The sequence below is a fragment of the Triticum urartu genome, chromosome 7 (assembly GCF_003073215.2).
Source record: "Triticum urartu cultivar G1812 chromosome 7, Tu2.1, whole genome shotgun sequence".
NCBI lineage: Eukaryota > Viridiplantae > Streptophyta > Magnoliopsida > Poales > Poaceae > Triticum > Triticum urartu.
In genome coordinates, this window is record NC_053028.1 from 455,156,007 (window position 1) to 455,162,666 (window position 6,660).

Sequence of the window (6,660 nt, forward strand, 5' to 3'; positions counted from 1 at the left end):
CTAGTGCATCCGTTGCATGGAAATCCCTACTCCTTGCATTGACATCAATTGGTGGGCATCTCCATAGCCCATTGATTAGCCGCGTCAATGTGAGACTTTCTCCTTTTTGTCTTCTCACACAACCTCAATCATTATATTCTATTCCACCCATAGTGCTATGTCCATGGCTTGCGCTCATATATTGCATAAAAGTTGAAAGAGTTTGAAAAGGCTAAGTATGAAACAATTGCTTGGCTTGTCATCGGGGTTGTGCATGATGGGAGAATTTTGTGTGACGAAAATGAAGCATGGACAAACTATATGATTTTGTAGGGATAAGCTTTCTTTGGTTATGTTATTTTGATACATAATTGCTTGGTTAGCATGCTTGAAGTATTATTATTTTTATGTCAACGTAAAACTTTTATCTTGAATCTTTTGGATCTGAACATTCATGCCACAATAAAGAAAATTACATTGAAGAATATGCTAGAAAGCATTCCACATCAAAAATTCTGTTTTTTATCATTTACCTACTCGAGGACAAGCAGGAATTAAGCTTGGGGATGCTTGATACATCTCCGACGTATCTATAATTTTTTATTGTTCCTTGCTATTATATATTCTGTTTTGGATGTTTAATGGGCTTTATTATACACTTTTATATCATTTTTGGGACTAACCTATTAACCCAAGGCCTAGTGCAAATTGCTGTTTTTTCCTATTTCAGTGTTTTGCAGAAAAGGAATATCAAACGGAGTCCAAACGGAATGAAACCTTCGGGAATGTGATTTTTGGAACAAACGTGATCCACAAGACTTGGAGTGGACGTCAACAAACAACCGAGGAGGCCACGAGGCAGGGAGGCGCGCCTGCCCCCAGGGTGCGCCCTCCCCCCTCGTGGGCCCCTCGTGGCTCTACCGACCTACTTCTTCCTCCTATATATACTCATATACCCTGAAAACATCCAGGAGCACCACGAAAGCCTATTTCCACCGCCATAACCTTCTGTACCCAAGAGATCCCATCTTGGGTCCTTTTCCGGAGCTCCGCCGGAGGGGGCATCGATCACGGAGGGCCTCTACATCAACTCCATGGCCCCTCCGATGATGTGTGAGTAGTTTACTTCAGACCTTCGGGTCCATAGTTATTAGCTAGATGGCTTCTTCTCTCTCTTTGGATCTCAATACAAAGTTCTCCTCGATCTTCTTGGAGATCTATTCGATGTAACTCTTTTTGCGGTGTGTTTGTCGAGATCCGATGAATTGTGGGTTTATGATCAAGTCTATCTATGAACAATATTTGATTCTTCTCTGAAATCTTTTATGTATGATTGGTTATCTTTGCAAGTCTCTTTGAATTAACAGTTTGGTTTGGCCTACTAGATTGATCTTTCTTGCAACGGGAGAAGTGCGTAGCTTTGGGTTCAATCTTGCGTTGCTCGATCCTAGTGACATAAAGGGAAACAACATGTATTGTATTGTTGCCATCAAGGATAAAAATATGGGGTTTATATCATATTGCTTGAGTTTATCCCTCTACATCATGTCATCTTACCTAATGCGTTACTCTGTTCTTATGAACTTAATACTCTAGATGCATGCTGGATAGCGGTCGATGTGTGGAGTAATAGTAGTAGATGCAGGCAGGAGTTGGTCTACTTGTCACGGACGTGATGCCTATATACATGATCATGCCTAGATATTCTCATAATTATTCGCTTTTCTATAAATTGCTCGACAGTAATTTGTTCACCCACCATAATACTTATGCTATCTTGAGAGAAGCCACTAGTGAAACCTATGGCCCCCGGTTCTATTCTATATTATATTAATCTCCCATCAACAAGTTATTTCTGGCACCATTTATTTTGCAATCTTTACTTTTAATCTTTATTGTGAAAATACCAAAAAAATTATCTTATTATCTCTATCAGATCTCACTCTCGTAAGTGACCGTGAACGGATTGACAACCCCTTTATCACGTTGGTTGCGAGGTTCTTATTTGTTTGTGTAGGTACGAGGGACTTGCATGTAGTCTCCTACTGGATTGATACCTTGGTTCTCAAAAACTGAGGGGAATACCTACGCAATTTTGCTGCATCACCCTTTCCTCTTCAAGGGAAAACCAACGCAGTGCCCAAGAGGTAGCACTGGTGTAGGAATCACTGGAACTGATTTCAGTGATGAACTACTTTCCAATAAGGGAGCAGGTAAAATTACCTCATCAAGTTCTACTTTCCTCCCACTCACTTCTTTCGAGAGAAACTCTATCTCTAGAAAGGATCCATTCTTAGGAACGAATATCTTGCCTTCAGATCTGTGATAGAAGGTGTACCCAACAGTCTCCTTTGGGTATCCTGTGAAGACACATTTCTCTGATTTGGGTTCGAGCTTATCAGGTTGAAGACTTTTCACATAAGCATCGCAGCCCCAAACTTTAAGAAACGACAACTTGGGTTTCTTACCAAACCACAGTTCATAAGGTGTCATCTCAACGGATTTAGATGGTGCCCTATTTAACGTGAATGTAGGCGTCTCTAAAGCATAACCCCAAAACGATAGCGGTAAATCAGTAAGGGACATCATAGATCACACCATATCTAGTAAAGTACGATTACGATGTTCAGACACACCATTACGCTATGGTGTTCCGGGTGGAGTGAGTTGCGAAACTATTCTGCATTTTTTTCAAATGAAGACCAAACTCGTAACTCAAATATTCTCCTCCACAATCAGGTTGTATAAACTTTATTTTCTTGTTACGATGATTTTCCACTTCACTCTGAAATTCTTTGAACTTTTCAAATGTTTCAGACTTATGTTTCATTAAGTGGATATACCCATATCTGCTCAAATCATCTATGAAGGTGAGAAAATAACGATATCCGCCATGAGCCTCAATGTTCATTGGACCACATACATCACTATGTATGATTTCCAATAACTCTGTTGCTCGCTCCATTGTTCCGGAGAACAGAGTTTTAGTCATCTTGCCCAAGAGGCATGGTTCACAAGTACCAAGTGATTCATAATCAAGTGATTCCAGAAGTCCATCAGAATGGAGTTTCTTCATGCGCTTTACACCAATATGACCCAAACGGCAGTGCCACAAATAAGTTGCACCATCATTATCAACTCTGCATCTTTTGGCTTCAATACTATGAACATGTGTATCACTACTATCAAGATTTAGTAAAAATAGACCACTCATCAAGGGTGCATGACCATAAAAGATATTACTCATATAAATAGAACAACCATTATTCTTTGATTTAAATGAATAACCGTCTCGCATTAAACAAGATCCAGATATAATGTTCATGCTCAATGCTGGCACCAAATAACAATTATTTAGGTCTAAAAATAATCCCAAAGATAGATGTAGAGGTAGCGTGCCAACGGCGATCACATCGACTTTGGAACCATTTCCCACGCGCATCATCACCTCGTCCTTAGCCAATCTTCGCTTAATCTGTAGCCCATGTTTCGAGTTGCAAATGTTAGCAACTGAACCAGTATCAAATACCCGGGCACTATTGCGAGCATTAAAAAGGTACACATCAATAACATGTATATCAAATATACCTTTCACTTTGCCATCCTTCTTCTCCGACAAATACTTGGGGCAGTTCCGCTTCCAGTGACCAGTTCCTTTGCAGTAGAAGCACTCAGTCTCAGGCTTAGGTCCAGACTTGGGTTTCTTCACTTGAGTAGCAACTGGCTTTCTGTTATTCTTGAAGTTCCCCTTTTTACCTTTACCCTTTTTCCTGAAACTGGTGGTCTTGTTGACCATCAACACTTGATGCTCCTTCTTGATTTCTACCTCCGCAGCTTTTAGCATTGCGAAGAGCTCAGGAATCGTCTTATCCATCCCTTGCATATTATAGTTCATCATGAAGCTCTTGTAGCTTGGTGGCAGTGATTGAAGAACTCTGTCAATGACACTATCATCAGGAATATTAACTCCCAGCTGAGTCAAGTGATTGTGGTACCGAGACATTCTGAGTATATGTTCACTGACAGAACTATTCTCCTCCATCTTGCAGCTGTAGAACTTATTGGAGACTTCATATCTCTCAATCCGGGCATTTGCTTGAAATATTAACTTCAACTCCTAGAACATCTCATATGCTCCATGACGTTCAAAACTTCGTTGAAGTCCCGGCCCTAAGCCGTAAAGCATGGCACACTGAACTATCGAGTAGTCATCAGCTTTGCTCTGCCAGGTGTTCATAACATCTGGTGTTGCTCCTGCAGTGGGTTTGTCACCTAGCGGTGCTTCCAGGATGTAATTCTTCTGTGTAGCAATGAGGATAATCCTCAAATTACGGACCCAGTCCGTGTAGTTGCTACCATCATCTTTCAATTTAGCTTTCTCTAGGAACGCATTAAAATTCAACGGAACAACAGCACGGGCCATCTATCTACAACAACATAGACATGCAAAATACTATCAGGTACTAAGTTCATGATAAATTAAAGTTCACTTAATCAAATTACTTAAGAACTCCCACTTAGATAGACATCTCTCTAATCATCTAAGTGATCACGTGGTCCATATCAACTAAACCATGTCCGATCATCACATGAGATGGAGTAGTTTTCAATGGTGAACATCACTATGTTGATCATATCTACTATACGATTCACACTCGACCTTTCGGTCTCAGTGTTCTGAGGCCATATCTGCATATGCTAGGCTCGTCAAGTTTAACCCGAGTATTCTGCATGTGAAAAACTGGCTTGCACCCGTTGTATGTGAACGTAGAGCTTATCACACCCGATCATCACGTGGTGTCTCGGCACAACGAACTGTAGCAACGGTGCATACTCAGGGAGAACACTTATACCTTGAAATTTAGTGAGAGATCATCTTATAATGCTACCGCCGAACTAAGCAAAATAAGATGCATAAAGGATAAACATCACATGCAATCAATATAAGTGATATGATATGGCCATCATCATCTTATGACTTTGATCTCCATCTCCAAAGCACCGTCGTGATCACCATCGTCACTGGCTTGACACCTTGATCTCCATCGAAGCATCGTTGTCGTCTCACCAACTATTGCTTCGACGACTATCACTACCGCTTAGTGATAAAGTAAAGCAATTACATGGCGATTGCATTTCATACAATAAAGCGACAACTATATGGCTCCTGCCAGTTGCCGATAACTGTCCTACAAAACATGATCATCTCATACAATAAAATTTAGCATCATGTCTTGACCATATCACATCACAACATGCCCTGCAAAAACAAGTTAGACGTCATCTACTTTGTTGTTGCAAGTTTTATGTGGCTGCTACGGGCTTAGCAAGAACAGTTCTTACCTACGCATCAAAAACCACAATGCGGTATAGTGATTGCTTTTTGATCTTCATAAAGAACCCTGTTCATTGAATCCGATTCAACTAAAGTTGGAGAACTAACACTCACCAGCCACCAGTGTGTGAAGCACGTCGGTAGAACCAGTCTTGCGTAAGCGTACATGTGATGTCGGTATGGGCCGCTTCATCCAACAATACCGCCGAATCAAGAATCAACTAGTGACGGCAAGCAATATGTATATACCCACGCCCACAACTCCTTTGCGTTCTACTCGTGCATATAACATCTATGCGTAGACCTAGCTCAGATGCCACTGTTGGGGAACGTAGTAATTTCAAAATTTTCCTACGCACACGCAAGATCTATCATGGTGATGCATAGCAACGAGAGGGGAAGAGTGTTGTCCATGTACCCTTGGAGACCATAAGCGGAAGCATTATGACAACGCGGTTGATGTAGTCATGCGTCTTCACGATCCGACCGATCCTAGTACAGAAAGTATGGCACCTCCACGATCTGCACACGTTCGGCTCGGTGATGTCCCATGAACTCTCGATCCAGCTGCGTGTCGAGGGAGAGCTTTGTCAGCACGACGGCGTGATGATGGTGATGATGAAGCTACCGGCGCAAGGCTTCGCCTAAGCACTACGACGATATGACCGAGGTGGATTATGGTGGAGGGGGCACTGCACACGGCTAAGGGATCAATGATCAACTTGTGTGTTTATGGGGTGCCCCCGGCCCCCGTATATAAAGGAGAAAGGAGGGAGGTCGGCCGGCCCTTCGAGGCGCGCCAAGGAGGGGAGGAGTCCTCCTCCTAGTAGGAGTAGGACTCCCCTTTCCTAGTCCTACTAGGAGGAGGAAGGGGGAAGGAAAAAGAAGGACAGAAGAGAAGGAAAGGGGGGCGCCCCCCCCCCTTCCCTAGTCCAATTCGGACTAGAGGGGGAGGGGCGTGCGGCCCTGCCTTGGTCGGCCCTCTCTCTCCACTAAGGCCCATGTTGACCCATTAGTCCCCCGGGGGGTTCCGATAACCCCCCGGCACTCCGATAATTATCTGGTGACCCCCGGAACTCACCCGGTGTCCGAATATAGTCATCCAATATATCAATCTTTATGTCTCAACCATTTTGAGACTCCTCGTCATATCTGTGATCATATCCGGGACTCTGAACTACCTTCGGTACATCAAAACACATAAACTCATAATACCGATCGTCACCGAACGTTAAGCGTGCGGACCCTATGGGTTCGAGAACTATGTAGACATGACTGAGACACGTCTCCGGTCAATAACCAATAGCGGAACCTGGATGTTCATATTGGCTCCCACATATTCTACG